Source organism: Cervus elaphus, chromosome 19, assembly GCF_910594005.1.
Source record: "Cervus elaphus chromosome 19, mCerEla1.1, whole genome shotgun sequence".
NCBI lineage: Eukaryota > Metazoa > Chordata > Mammalia > Artiodactyla > Cervidae > Cervus > Cervus elaphus.
In genome coordinates this window covers 68,535,516-68,554,734 of record NC_057833.1, presented here as the reverse complement: position 1 = coordinate 68,554,734, position 19,219 = coordinate 68,535,516, and the positions used below count along the sequence as shown (strand labels likewise).

Here is a 19,219-nt window from a genome sequence, read left to right as displayed (position 1 = left end):
GAGAGTATTGTTAGTGGAAATGGCAGGTTAGGCAAGGACGTTCTTTTGGTGGGCAGGGGGGCGGGGTATAAATTAGTTTGCTTCCGGATAAATAAGTGGGACCTCTAAGTAGAAATTCCAGATTGCAAAAAATCCAGAAATGAATAGTGAATTGATAGCTGTTGGCCTTGCTTTCCCGTGAGAGGGGGAGAGAGCATGAGCAGTTAGCTGCAGGGAGGAGCCTACAGTGGACAGCAAGGCTTTTCCGGGTGCGTGCTGCTCTGAAAATACTTGGAGGAAGAGTGAAAGGGCTGCAGAACTGGGAGCTGACACTGTGGTAATCATTTGTTTCGCTGATGAGCAAAGCTGGGCGCAGGAAGTTGAGAAAGGTACCAGAGGACATAGCCAGTGAGGGGTGCAGCTGGGATTCGAATTGGGCGCTGAGGCGCAGGGCTCCGTGCTGTTAGGCACGACTCTGTGCTGCCCCCCATTTTTTATTTGCATGTACTCACTATTTAATACGTGAAGTTTCTCATAAGGGAACTGCAATATGTTACAAAGTTCTAGAACCTGTCAGCCTCACTTTCACTTAATGAAGGTTGGAGTGAAAATAAATACAGGGAAACCAAAGCAATTCTATTAAATTTATACAACTTACAAGAAACGATGGGACTCTGTATGGTCAGTTAGTAGCTAAGGGATGTTCTGTTGGATGTCAGGTAGTTTGAGAAACCAGTGAGCATTTACTATGCCAAGCATTTCCTCTTGTTGGTGAGTATATGCTAGTGGATAAGACAGAGTCCTTGCTAACGTGGAGCTTATATTCTAATGGCTAAAGATAACCCCACAAACATCTAAACATGTGGATGGTTGGGGGAGGCGCAGTCTTTGCCAGAAAGGCCCTCAGGAATGGTCTCTCCAAGGGTGTGCTTTACTTCAGCTTTATTTGACTTGTTTTAAATGAACCCATGTGTGTGTGGGGTATTCTGGTTTGTAGCGCCAACCGCAGTCCTGCATAAAATCTTGCAAGCCTATTCTTGTATCCAGGACAACTTACTATTTTTCCCAGTTGGAGTAGAGGAATGATAGTTGTCCATAGGAAAGCCCAAGGAGTCCTGTGTAAGAATGGTCATTTCTAATCACTGTCCATTTCCTCATAGACCCAATGAGAGGGTGGGAACTTGGCACCCTGCTCTTGTCAATGTTAACACTCTTAATATGGTTCCTTTGGGACTAAGGACTCCCGTGCGTTGAAAACAGTGAGTAGGCTCTGCTACCACAAATGTCTTTGGCATTAAGAAAAGAATGTAGAATTGTGCAGGAAAACCCTTGCTAGTGTCTACATATCATCCATATTTCTTGATAGTTACTATGGAAGAACATTTTGTCTGAGGCTTTGAAAGAGTTTTCCTGAGCCCTAGGCCTCTCAGTTCACTCCTTTTTGCATAAAATGAATTATATTGCAGTTATTTAACCATTTCCTAAGAACTGTAATATCTCTGAAGACAATCATAATAAACTTTTTTCTAAAACATGTTGAACTAAATAAATGCATTAGTATTAAACAGTATAGTGAGTGCAGCTCAGGAAACAAACATGACAAGTTTCATTTTTCAGAAACTGAAAATCAAAATAGCCTATTCAGATCCTTGAGGACTTTTAAAAGACATTTTAATTGACATTAGTTTTCTATTCAGTACGGGCTTCCCAGGTGGTGCTAGTGGTAAAGAATCCACCCGCCAATGCGGGAGCCATAAGAGACCCGGTTCAATCCCTGGATGGTGAAGATCCCCTGGAGGAGGGTGTGGTAACCCACTGCAGTGTTCGTGGCTGGAGAATGCTGTGGACAGGGGAGCCTGGTGGGCTACAGTCCGTAGGGTCGCAAAGAGTCGATAGTTAATGGGAAAATTGCTACTCTTTTCTAGCTATAAAATACTAGTATTCTGGCATTTGAGAATTCATAACATGAAGGCTTTTAAATCTTCACCTTTGAAATTGGGTGGTGTTTTTGTGTTTGCAAAGTGTGTTCACATGTGTTAGCTTGCGTGATTCTCTCATAGGTGTTCAAATGCTGTGTCATCCCCGCTTTATAGGACGGGCAGCTGGGCCTTGAGGAAGGCCAGATCACACTGAGAGTTGGTAGAGCTGGGGCTAGACTCGGTTTGTTCCCTCCAGGGCAGTGTTGGCTCCACGCTTGTCCTTCTCGATGTGGAAGCGGCACGCCCAGGATTGGCGGTGCTCCCTTGAGACCGGCCGCGTGGAGCTCTTGATACAAGTCACACTGCTCCTCTGGTTGATGCTGTGGATGCTCCTTGTGGTTAGGGCGTGTCTGCCTTGTCACTGACGGTGATGGCCTTGGCGGGGGCCTTGGGGCGCCTGCTGCTAGACTGTGGAGCCTCCGTTTACGTGGAATCATCTCTCTCCTCTCCTGGTAGGAGAGATTGGTTCTTTTGTATCCCCCTCCTTCCTGAGTCTCATGAGGTGAGTTATTAATCGTTGAGCCTGGCCATGATGGTTTTGAGTGCCATTACGTGCCCATTCACTGAAGATCTGTCAGTGAATGAAGCAGCGGTTCCATCCTTAAGGGCCTTGTTTTATAGTTGGGAATCAAAGAAATAATAACACAAACACAGGTATTATATGAACAGTACTTAAATGCACTTTACTGTGTGAATCTGTCATATGTAGACGCGTAAGCGGGTGTGTGTGTGACAATTCCAGGGTTCCCCCGCTAGCCTTGGTTGCCTCTGGAGCCTCCAGACCCCAGCTCCAGCCCATTGCCTGCTTTTCTTCAAACACACCGCCCACTTCGGCTGTGTTGTCTGTGGCTGTTCTGTGTCAGGAGGACAGAGCTGATAGCTGCAGCAGAGGCTGTGCTTAGCAAAGCCTGGTGTGTTCACACCCGGGCTCTGAGAAAAAGTCAACTGACCTTGCTTCAGATCTTGCTAGCTGTTGTGTTGGCAGGTACTGGCTCAGCTTCAGAGTTGGGACGTATGGATGATTTGGGAAGCTGACTGAGATGACAGAGGTGGAGCTTTGGGTGGGGAGGGTGGTTGCCACCGTCCAGGTGTGGGGTCAGGCGGGTGGCTCCAAAGATAGAGATGACTGAGTCCACTGTGTTCTGAAGGAGGGAAACTTTCATGCTTTTAGAAGAGCATTTGTTGTTGGTGTGTTCTAGTAAGTGACTGGTATGTGATTTTAAAAATGGGCATTAAAATGACATCATTAAAGTGTATATAAGTTAGATGAGAGTTGCTCCTGTTTCCCCAGGTTTCCACTCCTGAGAAATACTTGTCATTAAGGGCTGTTACGGATTTTCCTTCTTTCTAAATATGCTCTTCTTCTCTAGAGTTTTTAAAAAAATCTGTTTTCCTATCATTTTCTTTCACATTGTGACTCCTTAGCTGACTTGGTTCCTCAAAATGCAGAGATTTAGGAAGGATTTTAGTAGAGGGCCCCCCGTCAGTCAGTGAGCTGACATTGTGGATAATTTTTTAGGAAGGGTTTTAGTAGAGGCCTCCCCATCAGTTGATGAGCTGACTTTGGGACTTTTGAAATGATGCTTTCATGCCAAGTAGTAAAGTACTTTGTACTATACCATCATCACTATTCTAAAGTGCAGAAATTTAATCAGAATTCTTGTTCTATAATAGGTAGCACTTTGTATGACTTTGTTTTCATAATGGCTTTACATGCTTGTAGTTCATATAATTGACGGTTTATCCTGGAAAAAAAATTTGTACGCTGAATTTCTCTGAACACAAATACTGAACAAAGGAGGGAAATACATATAAAACGAGTTATTTCATTTGAGTTAAAGATTCACATTAATTGACTCCCACCCACCCTCTGCCTTGTACTTATTCACCAAGAAAAATTCTGTCCTCTCAAAACCAAAAATACATTGCTTAATTCGGGTGGTAGTTTTGTATTAGTCCAGATCCTTACTAATGTGAAGTGGCATAACACTGATCATTGCTTTCACAGTGAGAAATAACATTTATTAAGTATTTGCTAACCTCTCTGGGTAGATACTACTTTGTGTATTCATTATGGTAGGCTAACAGGTATAACAAACATACCCAACAGATCAGGGATTTTGGTTTAGAAGTTTATTTATGGTTCATGCAGTTGCCCAGTGACTATACACTGCGGGTAACTGCTCTATACAGCTGTTCAGGGGCCAGACTGTGGACATTTTTTTCAGCTTACATGTGGTGTCCAAAGGTCACCCTGGCTCTGGCATTCAGTCATGGCGCTGGGGAAGAGCATGGCGGTTTGCATGGGAGGTTTTATGGGCCAGGCTGGTGGTGCCACACATCACTTCCGGTGCCGTTCCATCGGGCAGAGCCTAGTCGCAGGCTTGTCACTGTGGCACATGCGCCCACCGTAAACATCACCAGCAAGACCTTGATTTAGCCTAAGGTAGGTTTTTCTTCATCATTCCTTTTCTCATCCCCTTGTGATACTGCTAAATTACTGCTCCCGTGACCCTCCTTTCCCCCCGCCCCATGTTGGGTAATTGTTCCTCAGTGTCCTTTATGTGTGACGGGGTTCTTGGATGCAAGACAGCAGAAACTCAGGCTCGGCTAATCTAGGCAGACAATGAATTTCATGGAAAGCTGTAAGTCTGTTCACCGAATTGTTTGGGAAGCTGGGGTCTGTGCTGGAAAAATAAGTAGGAACCAAGTGGCCGGCAGTGGAGGACACAGTCTGATCAGGCCACAGTCTGGTCTGGTTAGGATGCCACTCCTGGCACCTGACAGTCTGTCCCCTCCTCATCAGGAGTGCCCTCACGGTCCCTGCGCCTCCAGGAGGGACCGTTCAAACTGGCGTCCCTAGCAAAACCCCAGTTACCAGGGAGCGAGGAGGAGCCAAGTCCTGTTGCTGTTCGGCTCTTAGAGTAGGAGCGTGGATTTCTTTGTCTTCTGTGATTGCCGCAAACTGTGGTGGGTGTCCAGAGACCAAGTGACCAGGAAGCAACAGACGCCTACTTCAGGGCCTTTCTATCAGGAGATGTCCTGTACTGGGGTGTCAGACAGGAGATTGTTCCCGGTTTGATTTTGCCTCTGACCTTTCTGGACAAGTCAGTACAACTCTGGGTTGCAGGCGGCCCCTCTGTAAATTGAGGTTGGAAACTTGATGTCTGTTAATGTTTGTTCATTCACTCACTCACTGAATAACATACTTACTGAGTGCCTTTGTGCTGGCATGAAAGAGGTGAGTGAGACAGACAGTCTGGCCTCGTAGTCCAGTGATGCGCACAGGAATCGTTCTGATGCAGTGACGAGCGGGAGGGCGGCTCGTGAGGAGCCCCTCGTCCACCCTCAGGGGCTGCAGGCAGGGGTTCCTGGGTCTCTCTTAGCTTCCTGCACTCATTAAGTGTCTGCTGTAACCTGTCGTGTTTATAAGAATCTGTGAACAGATAAGACCAGTGCTTCCTCAAGGGTGCTGATTGTAAGGACCCACTGATGCTCCCGCACGGACCATGCCTGCGCTGCTCACAGCCGAGTGGAGAACTGGTGCGGCTTGCCGCAAGGCTCTGGGGACGCTCCTAGGAGCAGGTGACGTGAGACCGGGGTTAGAAGGCTGAGTTCAAGATTTCAAGTGGGAGTCGTCCAGCCACGTCTAACTCTTTGCAACCCCAATTCTCCAGGCCAGAACACCGGAGTGGGTTGGCATTCCCTTCTCCATGGGGCCTTCCCAATTCAGGGCTCGAACCTGGCTCTCCTGCATTGCAGGCAGATTCTTTACCAGCTGAGCCACCAGGGAAGCCCTCAAGATTTCCTCAAGGAGCAGGAAAGAGGAGAAAAGAGAGGGCTCCAGACAGAGGGTCCACTTCTGCTCAGACACTGTCGGTCCAACTCAGAGGAAGGATGTGTAGTGGGAGGATGGGATGGAGAGAATGGTGGGTGATGAAAGGAGAGAGCTATAAACACCCCTGGGAGCTCTGGATGTCTTAAGGTGTTGATCTTGGCGCTTTTTTAAGGAAGTGAACTTTGACAGCAGTGACGAGAAGGTGCAGGTACTGCTGTAGAACCCCCCTGCCCCCCAACGTTTGCTAATGAAATAAGATCTTAACAAAGAGTAAAGCAGTAAGCATATGAGTTTGTGAGACATTCCTGAGGCCGGAGTTAATGTAGTTGGATTGTGTGCGCACAGGAGGAAATGAGAGGTGGAAATGGGAGGCAGGCCTCTGAGGTCTCTAGCTTGGATGGATTCGTGGGGGTGCAGTTTGTGGAACAGGGCCACACTTGGCAGCCCACTCTGCCCCAGCCTGGGCAGACGTAGCATGCCCTCTAACCGAGTTCTAGCTGAACCCAGTGCTTTCTGCACGGTTCAGCAGCATTCATATGTGCTCCTCGCGGTCACCACCAGTCTGCTCGAGTTTGCACTTGAGGGCAAACGTGGCTGCCTTTTCTCTGGGTGAGGGACGGGAAGTGGAGAGAAGATACAGCTCCCTGCCACATCCAGTTTCTCTTCTCGTCTCATTTCCTTCAGAACATGAATCTGACATTTTTTCTGATACTTCGGGGTTCACTTACTGTCTGAGGAATGCTACCTTCCCCCCCACCAGCAATCAAATGCAGACTCGAGGGAGACAGAGACTTTGCCCTTTGTCTTCATGTTTATGTCCTTAATGCTGAGGACTTGATCTAGAACAGTGCTGTCCAGCAGAGTATAAGCCCACGTGTAATTTAAGTTTCTAGGAGTCACCATTTAAAAAAATAGAAAAAGGAAACATTAATGTAAAATTTGGTAAAATGTTTTATTTTACCAAATATATCTGAAAAATATTATGTTAAAATTAAAAATTATTGAGATAGTTTACAATCTGTTATTCTGTGCTCCATCCTTGAAATCTTGTATTTTATGCATTTACAGCCCATCTTGTTTCCTACCAGCTGCATTTCAGGCCCTGAGTAGCTGTCTGTGACTAGCGGCTGCCGTGTTGGACAGCTTAGGTGTAGAGCATAGTAGGGGCTCAGTAAATATTCGTTGAATGAAAGAGTTAGAAGATAGGTTGATCATGAAGAGGGAGTGAAGAATCCAGGAAGGATTTTAACAGTGAGGAAATAGAGCCTGTTTATATGTTGGACAGAACTGGAAGGGGGAGAGGTGGATGATCGTAGGAGAGAGAGGGGCTCTTTGATGGAGGCAGTTCCCTGGAGGACGGCCCCCGAGGGTGGTTGGAAATGGGGTCTGGCAGCCCTGGGAGGAAGGAGGAGGGATGTGTTGTTACCTTAAGCTCCTCTGAAGAGGTATGTTTTTCAGTGATATCGAAAGAAACCCAGATCCACTTTGTTTAGCATAAGCTTCTAATTGAAATTGTGTTATAACTATTCCTTCCTCTCATTTTAGGTATTAGGTTGTTGAGAGTTACTTAAGAAAACCTTAAGAGTGGTTTCCCTAAAGAATTAAAAGGAGAAAGCGTCGAATCCTTAGACTAATAAAATGCTGTATGCCAAGTAGTTTTGCTGTTTAGTCGTTCAGTCGTGTCCAGCTCTTTGTGACCCCAGAACTGTAGCCCACCAGGCTCCTGTGTCCTTGGGATTTTCCCGGCAAGAATATTGGAGTGGGTCGCCATTTCCTTCTCCAGGGGAATGTCAAGTATACCTCAAAAAAATTTTTTAATTAAAAAAAGAAAGGAAAATAAAAACATCTTTTTAGGTGGGAAGTGGGAAGAAGTGTTATTGGCATGTATCAATATTTTTACTTTGGTGTGTCATTCAACTAAAAAAAGAAATGTTTTATGTGTTAAAATTAAATCTGGTTTTTTAGCATTGTGATTATATTTGAAGTTGAAAAAATGTTTTGTACTGTACATGTCTGATTGTAAAATAATTTACCCAAACATATTTTTCAGTTCTTACATATTTGAGTCCTTAAACAGTCTTTTACATTATCTTCCTCTGCTGTGGCACATGCTGTAGACTGCTCATTGCTTTACTTTGAGTAATCAAGGTCTCTTTGAGGATGACACGTAAGCCTCTTTCAGTAGTAGTTAGGGATGCTCATGAAGATCATTTGATGTTATGAATCTGTTCAAAGTGAGGCAGAGAAATTTAACACAGATGTTTAAGGTTATGACCTCGTGTTTTCAGGAACTGATGTTGTACATAATACTTTTAAAGACCATTTTAAAAAGTACTGTAATTAGAAATCATAAATATACCCATAGAATTAATGGAAAACATCAACTCTTCTGATTAAAAAATTTTTTTTTAATCTTACTTGGGATAATATATCCAGTTATTATCCTGAGTGTCTACAGTGATTCAAAAAATGTTGTCTTTAAAATACCTTAGAAGTTAAGATTACGCACTCTAGAAAACCTAGGTGACTTTAAGGACAGGAAACTGGTATTGAAGATTGGGAGCATGCTTTGGACTGTATTGTGGTGGACACCCCTCATATATAGAGAGAAATATGCACAGACACCTTCAGAGATCTTGTGGGCTTGATTCCAGACCACCGCAGTAAAGTGAATCACACAATTTTTTTGGTTTTTCAGTGCGTATAAAAGTTGCGTTTATACTATAATGTCATATGTTAAGTGTGCGGTAGCATTAGGTCTTTTTAAAAAGTGCATACCTTGATTTAAAACATAAAATACAAAACCCCCCAATTACAGTAGTAATGTCAGAGGTCACAGATCACCATAACAAATGTAGTAATAATGAAAACGTATGAAATATTGTGAGAATTACTACAAGGTGACTCGGAGCCATGAAGTGAGCCAATGCTGTTGGAAAGATGACGCTGATAGATGTGCTTGACTGGGGTTGCCACAGACCTTCAGTTAGTGAAACCCACGATGTGTGCGAGGCGCAGTAGAGCAGGGCTTGCTCATGATCCTGGTCGGACTGGGAGATGCCAGCCCTCCTTGCCTTGGGGACCGTCGTGCGTGCTTGACTGAGGTCTGCTCAGGCAAATGCGAAGTCGAGGCTGGAAGTGACTGGGGCGGTGGTTCACGGTGTTCAACGTTTCATTGAGCCCAAGCCTCCAGAGCAGCTTGGGTTCAGACCTGTCAGAAACAGAGATGCTCTAGGAAGATGCTTCAGAGACGGGGAAGAAAGGAGAGTGACACGTATATTTTGAAGAAGCCCTGCATCGATGGTGCGAGCTCCCTCTGTGTGTGACACGGGGGTGGGGGGGTGTCGGACGGAGTGGCTGTTGGTCTAGGTGGTGTGTTTTCCCCATTGTCATGTGGTTCACCTCTGAACCTGGACCAGAACCCTGGGCTTTTCCTCCCCTCATCGGTTTTTGTTCCCCCCCGCCGCTACACCCATTTCCTTCTCCTTTTCTTGTTTTTGTACCCTTTTTTCCTTTCTGTTTTCACGGGATTGTAGCTGTCATGTGCGTGGTAGTGTGAAGACTGCTGAGATGTACAAGGCAGCAGTCAACCTTGGGTCAAATCACACTGCCTTTAAGCAGATACCCTCACTCAGCGAGTGCCCTTTTCAGACGTTCCCAGTCACCACTGTTTCCCAAGTCACCGAGGCTCAAAACCGCGGGGTTGGTTTTGAAACCGACTTGTCTCTCATCTTTCATATTTACATAAGTTAAGTCCTGTCATTTCTGTCTCACGGTGCCTGTTCTTCCATCTTCCTTTTCATTTTCGACGTTAACCTCCTAAAGACTCTCTCAATTCTTTGCTCAGACAGTTGAAATAAGCCCCTAGTTGATCTCTGCTTGATGTTTTTCCATTTCAATCCGTATTACACATCAGTTGTGCTGTGATAAGCTTCAGTAATAGTACATTTTTTGAGCACTTACCATGTGCCAGGTGCCGTTTTAAATTAAGTGTTTAATTTTCATAATAGTCTTGAGGTTCAAGCACTGTTACTAACCCATTCTGCAGATAGAAAGGGAGGAATAGATTGAATTATCCACTCAGTAGCTAGGTAATAAGTGGCAAAATTGAATCCAGACCCTGCAAAGCGTCCCTTGCTGTAGTTGAAAACAGCTGGAGTGGCATCCCTCCTGGCCGCCTCTTCCCTGGCTTACAGATCCTGTCTCTTACCCTGGCAACAAGATCCTGGTCCAGCCTACCTTTCTGTCCATAACCTACCCTCCGCCTGTATTCTCCAGCCAAGCTTGAAGTGACACTTGAGTGGCGGCTGGGAAGGGCGGAGGTCGGCCGAGCCCCAGAGTGAGGAGTGGAGGGTGCGCCTGGCAGGCGGGGCTGGAGCCTGGGGAGCCCTCCAGGGCGGGGGGCTGCAGGTGCGGCCTAGGGTGGACACGGCCCACTGTCCACCTTGTCTTCTCCAAGGGTCTTCATGAGTGCCTCACAAAACCTGTGGGGACTGGGGAACTGGCTTTTTTAAACGGTGTTTGTAAAGTTTGATGATACGTTTGTTGGTTTCTCCTAGATTCCTTTTAAACTGCCCTCCCTTCCGGCCATAGCCACTCGTTTGTCTCTTGATGTGGACTCGGGCCAGGGACGGGTGCAGGCGGGTGCTGTTTCCAGCCCGTCTGCCCCCTGCCTGGCCCGTTCATCCTCGCTCCTGTGCGAGGACCTGGCAGGCTGGTCTTGCAGGCAGGGTCTCCCGTGCCTCTCGAACGCTTGCCTGCCCCTCAGTCTCCAAGGCCTGGATTGCGGTCAGGAGAGAGGACCCTGCCGATCCCGGGTTGTTCCCACCGACCAGCCGCGAGCAGGGCCCACGCTTAAGGCCCCGCGAGCTGCTGGGCTTCAGGTTCTTTCTGTGCGAAGGGTAACAGATGCTGCAATAAAGCCACCAAATTCGTGGAGCTCGCGTGGGTCTGAGGCATACTGGGGCAAGATTGGCATTGGAAGAGGAGTTGGATGAATGTAGTTACTGCTTTTTGCTTTTTCTTTAGTTGTGAGAAGCTGCTGACAGCATTCTGGTTGAAGGGTCATAGAAACCTGCTTGATTGTACTGTTACTGCTAGGGTATCATGTTGGGTTGGAAAAATGTGCCTGTTTGAGAGGTAGATCATGAAATCTCATTGTTATTTGTTGACTTCTTGACGTCCAGCGAGTTCGAAGGTTTTCCCATATGCTTATTGTTGGTTTGTGAGAATTGTATTTTTTGCCTGACTTTTTCTGGGGGGTGGGGGAGATTTTAGTTTTATTAATTACATCATTAGCTTTATATATTTAAACATATTGTATAACACTTTGGACAGTAACATTTTCCAGACTGTTTTTATTTGACATGGAACTCAGATGCAAATTTTAAACACTTTTCTGCACAGTGGATATGGAAGAGGGAAAACTATTGATGAGCTCTAAAATGATGTATTTATTTACTGCATAAATATACTTTTAATGAAGGGTTACTTTTTTACATTTGATTATATTTTATAACCTCTGTTAACAAGTTGCCCAGTGCTTAACTTTTGACAGTGTCTTTGGTCAGATGAATATCTTGCCTTTCGGGCATTTGGTAATGGAAAATCCCCGTAAATATACAGTGTTTTAATTGGAATCACAAAGCCAAATGATTGCCTCACTGGATAATTTTAAGTATTATGCTGCAATTCAATATAGGTACCCAACCAAGTACTTAGCTAGATTTAAAAATATCTTGTATGTTTAACAGCTGTCTAGCTAGACCTAAAAAAGAATGAGGAGAGGAGTATGTGTATGGTTCTCCCCTTTTCTGCCTAGCATCGGAGAGGGAAGAAGTTTTAAAAAGTGTGCCTGTGTGGTGGTTTTTTTCCTCTCAGCTGCTGTTGCTGTGCCTGCTCTGGGAGAAGGCAGAGGCAAAGATCAGGGGAGGTTTGGGTGGCTTTCCTTCCAGAGAGGTTTAGCGGGCCCTGCAGCTCAGTGGCCTCTCCAGACGCTTGCTAAGCAGCATGGTCATGGCGCAGCTGGAGGTGATGGCAGCCGGGGGTAGGTGACGTCTCTGCCAGGGTCGCGTTCCTAGGGCCTTGTTCTGTGTCTGGTTCTTCTTCCTGGAGGGCACGGCCGCTGAGCGGCAGTGTTCAGCTTTTTAACAGCTTCATGATATTTCAGCTTTTAAATGGGTTGTAATATATCGTTTCTCTTCCTTTTGTATGTCCAAGTTTCTGGAAGGCAAATGTAGTGTGTATGGGCCCTGGCAAAGCTGTGGTCAAGAGATCTCAAGAAAAGGGCTGAAATGGGGTTGGGGAGCATCTTCGGGTAATTCAGGTTTTATTTGTGTGAGCATAGTCATATATTGTGTGTGTGTATAAAAGAGTTAAAATTTTTTAAAAATAGTATTTTACTTTGTATCTAACCACCATTTATTAAAATGTGTCATTTAAGCTCTAAACAGAAGACTTTTGAGCACAATCTTTTCTTCCCTCTGTCTGTGATCTTTGTAACATTTCAAATCCATGGCATTTTACAAGGGAAGGAATGCTTTGCATTTACGTGACTGGACAAGACGATGAACCATCTCATTTCATGTATGAGGAACCTGACTTGTTTGTTACCATACTGCATGTGTGCTGGTGTTAAGGCAAGCGAGAGGAAGTTTTCAATCCTAGTTCAGTGTATTTCTTTGTAGCAAGCTGGGCTTTCCAGGTACATCTTCATTTTCCCTGTTTCATAAATGAATATGTTACATTCACCTGTGATGGAGGTATCGGAGATCTGGAAAGCAGAGCCCGAGACCATGGGGCTTCACAGAGGTGTTATGAGCAACTTGAGATGGGCCATTTCATCTAGACGGTTTCAGTGCTCTTGAACTGTTCCATGGACGACTCTGACCTGAGAAGGGGTGAGCGAAAACCCCAGCTCCTGACTGGGAATGAGGTGTGGTCTTCATTGAGCGCACAGGTCACGTTACTGCTAGCTAGACTGAATTTAACTGTTCCCTGCGTTGTCAGCTGCCGCTAACCCTGTCTCAGGTGATTGTATTTGCTAAACCGTAAATAAGGATATGTCACCTGACGGGTACTCACATGAGGACAGCTGTCCAGCCTTGATCGCTGTCGTCCCTTCTCATGGGAGGGCACACTGGATCCTCAAATCTGACTTACTGTCTAATCGAATGATTGTTTCTTGCTGGCTTGAAAGAAGTGTTTCTTGATCACAACTTGTAGAGTTTGTCAGTTTGGATGACTTGCATCATTTTTGTAAAACTTTAGGTATCTTTATTTATTTATGAAAGTTAATTTTACTGAAGGCCAAATGACTTCAGTGGATGTGTAAATCCTTCAGCTCCACAAGTGTTTAGCATTCATACAAGTGTTCCAGGCAGGACACGTTATTTGCTCACTTTGGTTAGTATGAATGCAGATGTCTGCTGGAGCAGCCGACACTATCCGGGGTAGATCTTCTTGATTCTGGAAATATATTCTCACAGTGATAGTAGAGTGTTTCTTTCCTTTTTTTTTTTTAGGAGCTTGGTCTTATTCAGCCTGACAAGTTACCTGTTGAATAAATCATGTTATGCTCATACTATGGCTAGAAGGAGATTTATGTAAATGAGGTCATATATTTATGTGTGACGGTGTTTTTGTGTTGAGACAGAGATGTGATTGGGAAAGGCTACTGGGGCAGCTGTTGTCTAATTGCTGTTCCCTGTGCAGAGATCTGGGTTCTGCTCGTTCACAAGGCGTCCTGTTCTGCTCCTCTGCAGGACTGTCTGGTGAAACAACATCTAAAATTAAACTACCAGAAACCAGCTTGCTTGGTTTCCCCAGAGGACTGAAGTAGGGTGGGGTGGACAGGTTAGAGGCTGTATAGATTTCAAAGTTATATAAGCCAACAAGAATCATTTATCTACCATTGTGAAGATAAACCATTTTTTAAAAAAAAATTCTATTTACCTCAACCTTAACTTGTTTGTGAGCATTTTGTACAAGGGGCCATTGTTTTGATTGTTGCTTTCTTTAGCATGTAACTTTGCTAGTAAAGTTTTAGTTTTCAGTTTTTAAACAATTTTGTTGCAGTCATTTACAATCAGTTGCCAGTTAATTATACCTAAAATTCAGTAGCTTGGATGTTTAATTTATTGTAGCATAAGAATCTTTTATTTTTGTCTTGGCATCTCTGAATCTCCTAGTGGCAGCTTCGTGTTTGTAAAGCGGGGAATGTCTGTGCCCTGTCTGTCCTGCAGGCTGAGCGGTCAGGCCGCAGTTAGGCAGTGTGTGCGCTGACAGGGTCTGAGTCCTAGGACTTCCGCGGAGCAGCTGGAGGAGGGCAGGTGAGTGTGCATTTCAGGAACATTGTTGTGCTAGAAGGAGACTCTGGCTTCTAATCCCGTATCAGTCACCAGTACCTACCAGGCTAAGCTAGAGAATCACTGATTTTTCCTTTCTTCAGGTGGTTGGAATTGATTTCTTGAAGGGTTTAATCTCACTTCTAAAATTTCTCTGGAGACATTGTGTACGTTTGTTTACCTCTTTTGTTTCAGCCCCACCCCCTGTTTCTAGACTTTAGGGGAAAAAGGCTGCTTGACACTTTGTTTCTTACCGAAGCGAGAAAGTTTTAGTTTAAATGGGCTTATTACTGAGTAAACATGTTTATTTAGTGAATACTATAAGAAAAAAGATTTCTTTTTCCACTTGGAATTTTTATAGCTGCTGATAACCCATAAAATAACCAGGTGGTATTACCTGCTTTATTTTGATTATTTAAAAATTTATAATTTTAGAATATTGGAAAAAACATAAATTTACCCATGTTACATGTTATTCTGTGTACATTATAATAATTCTAGAGTTCAGCAGCTATATCTTGAGCGAATATTTTAATCCTTTTTGTGTTCCAAATGCTATTATTGAGAAGATGTTCTTGACCTTTTCAGCTATAAAAATTTGGTTTGCCTTTTGTAATTGAAAGGGTTTAAGGGTCATTTACTGAAGGGCTAAGTAAGATTTTCTGTGGTCTAGTTGAGGATAATCTTCTGTCTCTCTGTTGATCCATCCATCTTTCTCAGTGGTTGCTTGAGGGCGTACGACATGCATCCTTAAGTTCGAGTGTCTTATGCTTCCAATTCATCTCTTCTGTCCTTGGTCTTATGGTTGTCATGCTTTGCTTTTATATATGTTACATACTTTACAATACATTGTTATTTTTGCTTTAAATAAAAGTTTTTTTAAAGAATTAAAAAATTTAAATTATCTCAAAAACATTTAGGAGGGAAATCTCTTCACTATTTTATCTACGCATTTTCCATTTCTGGTCTTAATTCCATTGTGTGGATCACAGTTTCTTTCTGGAATCATTTTCTTTCTGTGAACACTTTTTGAGTGCAAGTTATGTTGTTGACAGTCTGAAAAAGTGTTTTGTCTTCATTTTTGAAGGAAGTTTTCATTGGGTATAGAATTGCAGGTTAAAGATCTTTTTTCTTTATTATTTTAAAGATGTTGCTTTATTTTGGTGTTCGTGGTTTCTGATGAGAAGTCAGTGGTTTTCTTGTGTGTAAATGGGTATTCCCCCCACTCTCTAGCTGCTTAAATTTTTTTCTTTCTGTTGGTTTTCAGAAATTTGCTTTAATGCCTTAATGGTGTGTGTATGTGTTTATACTGCTTGGGGTTCATTGAGTTTGGGTCTGTGGGTTGATTCTTTTAATTGAATTTGGAGGACTTTTGACTTATACACGTTCATAAATTTTTCTTTTCCATTTTCTTTATCCTTTCCTTTGATACCTCCTCCAAACAGGATCGCTAGCTCGATTGACTTCTATAGGTTTTGGATGCTTTGTTTATACTTTTTCCATTATATTTTGTACTTATTTTTAGTTTGGTTAATTTATACTCCTCTTTTTAAAATTCACTGATTTTTTTCCCCCCTTCCAGCAGTGTTTAATTGCTATTTGCTATTAGATCCATTCAGTGAATTTTTCACTTCAATCATTTTTCATTTCTAGAAATTTTTTTGGTTTCTTTTTATAGTTTCTACTTACCTGTTAAGATTTGTTGTTCTCTTCTTTTGTCGCTGATTTCCCTTACATTTAAAAAGATTCCTGATTTTTTTTGTCTGCTAATTTCATTATTTCTATTATTTCTGGGTCCGTTGATGAATTTTTTTCCTTCTTGAATCCAGACTACATTTCCCTGCCTCTCTGTGCGCCGAGTGATTTTTGGTTGATGTAGGTGTTTTTGAGACTGCTGGGCTGCTGAGCCTCTGGGTTTTGTTGTCCTGCTTTTAAGAAAGGCTGAGTTTTGTCTGGTAGCCAGTTGGCTTGTCTGTCATCTCCATCCTTGGAGGTGTGTTTCAGTCTGTGCTGCCTTTTCATAGGGCTGGTACAGCGTTATGGGGTCTCTGTGCAGTGTTTTTTGGGGGTCGTCTGCTCGCCGTCGGCCTCTGCTCCTGCGCGGCCTCACGGACCTTCCCCTGACGGCTCTGCAGTCAGTATGTGGCCGCGGAGCTGGGGGATCCTACGCGTCGCTTCGTGGGGCTCCTCTGCACGGCTCCCTTCCTTCTCCTACCTGCCCGACAGATGCCGCGTGCTGTGTCTTGAGCTCGTAGCCTTGAGCTCTCATGTCTGTCTCCTCGGCTGAGCAGGATCCTGCGCTCTGGGGCGCCCTGTCCCCACACTGCGCTCTGGGAGTTGTCTCCAGATAGAGAGCCAGGGTGGCCGTGCCGCTCACCAGGCTTGGCTCCCCTTTCTCCGTGATCTCAGCGCTGTGCAGCCTGGTGTCCAGGGTCTGAAAACAAGCCGTTTCATGTGTTTGACCAGTTTCATTAATGGTTTGCTGTGAGCGAGGTGGTTCAGTATCAGGTACTCTATCTCAAATGGTCAGAAGTGAAAGTCTGATATTACGGGCTTTAAAAAGAAATGTTTTTATTCTTATGCAATTGTTATTCTTAACAGTTTAATACACAGATTTACTTAATGTCTCAGACTAATAAACCCAGGCAATTTCATCTTGTTTGTAGACAACTGAATATGCTGTTTTGGCTAGTAGGTTATTTTGTGTGTGTGTGTGTACACATATGCATGCATTCTGTGGTGATATATTTTGCCTACTAACTAGAGGATAATAAATCCGTTAATTTGTTCTTAAAATGAGATACTTTACAGAATCATAACATAGTTTCACCTTGAAGAAGTGAAGTCGCTCAGTCGTGTCCTACTCGTAGTGACCCCATGGACTGCAGCCTACTAGGCTCCTCCATCCATGGGATTTTCCAGGCAAGAGTACTGGAGTGGGGTGCCATTTCCCTTAGTACATATTTATTTAACACCTACTGTGGAGGCAGGCACTTTGGTATGTGGTTGGGATGTAAAAGTGAGTAAGGGAAATGGTCAGAAATTGACTATAGCCTGTGCTCCAATCAGACTGTTCTTTACTTCAGGCTCATGAGCCCCCCGTTTTAAAAATGCTTCTTTCATTCTTACCCCCTTCAGTTTTCTCCCTCCCTTTTCGAACCATTTCTTCACATTCTAAATATTCCTGATGCATTCGCTTCTTTCTTTAACTGAACAAGTATTTACTGAACTCAGGCCGTGTCTCAGGCACTGTTCTTGGTACTGGTGGTATCTTACTTGTGGGCTTCCATTCGGTTACCCTCTTAATTGTGTACCTTTCTTTTCAGTCATCATTCGGAGTCCCAACTGGCTGGTTTTTCTTCTCTTTTGTTGTGGGTATGTCATGTTGCTAGGAACTTTGGAAGCTGTTTATTCCCGCTTAAGGGTGGTTGCCCTTCCCTCATTTCTAAAGGAATTCTGTCTCAAGAGACTTGGCCTCATAAAAATTTCTGCATTTGAATGTCTTAGTTTTAATTAACTTGAATTATTTTCGTTAATTTTTGTTCTTTTATATTGTTCTGTCTCTTTAAAATCTAATGTGGATTAGTACCATCACAAGAATAGTCCCCTATCAGTATATTAATAAAAAAAACTTCAGGTTAGCTGCAAGTGGTGCTACATGTGGGTCTTGTATCAGAGATAACTGGTTGTTATTTCCACTTAGGGTTTTCTCCCAGGCTTTTTTATTTGGTCCTTCCTCCATGTCTACCTCTGTCTCTGTCTTGCCCTCTCCCAGTCTCTGAGATCTGTTCATGAAATATTTCTCTAGAATCAATACTAATCTCTACTATGACTCTAGTTATTACAGTCTCTTGTTAGATCATAGTGAGGAAGCTCCTTTATTTTTTAGTAAACTATTCATCAACAACATTTTTATGAACTTATAAAAAGTCCCTGGAGGAAGAAATGACAGCTGACTCCAGTTTTCTTGCCTGGAGAATCCCACAGACAGAGGAGCCTCCTGGTGGGCTACAGCCCATGGGGTCTCAAAGAGTTGGACACGACTGAGCATGAACGTTCACATTCATTTACCAACAGCATTTCTACGAACTTTTAAAAAGTTACAAAGATATGCTCATGGTAAAAATGATCCAGAACGATATTAAAAAATGAAGATAGGACCTTTCAGTGCGTACTTCACTCCAACTTGCCTTTTATATTATTTGGCAGCAATTTAAAACATCATTTTGGAATTGAAGTCCGTGTAATGGTTTTGAAGATACTTTTGAATTGTTTCATAAATTTTTTTATTAAATTAAAAGATCTCCTATTGCAACATATGATAACGTTCTCAGGCTAAAATATTATAACTAATTTTTAATTTAGTTGAATAAGGGTTACATATAATATGTCAGATACAAGTTAAACCATATCATATCAAATGCTGTTTTGTAGGCCAAATGAGCTCTAATGTCAGCAGTTTCATATAGTTTAACCTACACTTTATTGTTGTCATCTCTGTTATAGGATAAACTGTGTCTTCTTTCTCATTAACATTTGAATTAAAAGGAAAGATGGAAAGTTTAGAAAGAATAAGAACCGTAATGATTTGCTAGAAAGAATAAGAAACCATGATGATTTGCTTAGTTATAAAATCAGGTTGACAAGAAATTCCCACATTAGCTCATCTTCTTGGGTCTTATTATAGGAGGGGAATGATTAAGTGAACACCTTAAATACTTCCTGACATTGTGAGAGGAAACTAAATGAGTCTCTTTGGTTCAGTTCAGTTCAGTCGCTCAGTCGTGTCCGACTCTTTGCGACCCCATGAACCGCAGCACGCCAGGCCTCCCTGTCCATCACCAACTCCTGGAGTCCACCCAAACTCATGTCCATTGAGTCGGTGATGCCATCCAACCATCTCATCCTCTGTCGTCCTCTTTTCCTCCTGCCCTCAATCTTTCCCAGCATCAGGGTCTTTTCCAATGAGTCAGCTCTTCGCAGCAGGTGGCCAAAGTATTGGAGTTTCAGCTTCAACATCAGTTCTTCCAGTGAACACCCAGGACCGATCTTCTTTAGGATGGACTGGTTGGATCTCC

General features: G+C 43.5%; 1 protein-coding gene across 7 annotated transcripts in view; it reads left to right on the top strand.

Annotated features, from left to right (window-relative positions):
- DYRK1A (dual specificity tyrosine phosphorylation regulated kinase 1A) overlaps positions 1–19,219 on the top strand; it is a 145,581-nt gene that overhangs the window by 74,595 nt on the left and 51,767 nt on the right. Inside the window, exon 1 of one of the 7 annotated variants that reach the window (XM_043875123.1) lies at positions 14,022–14,126. The exons of the other annotated variants lie outside the window; for them this stretch is intronic. The gene's annotated coding sequence lies outside the window, so the exon portion shown is untranslated. Of the gene's footprint in view, positions 1–14,021; positions 14,127–19,219 lie in introns of those variants that run through there. 7 annotated transcript variants of the gene reach the window in all.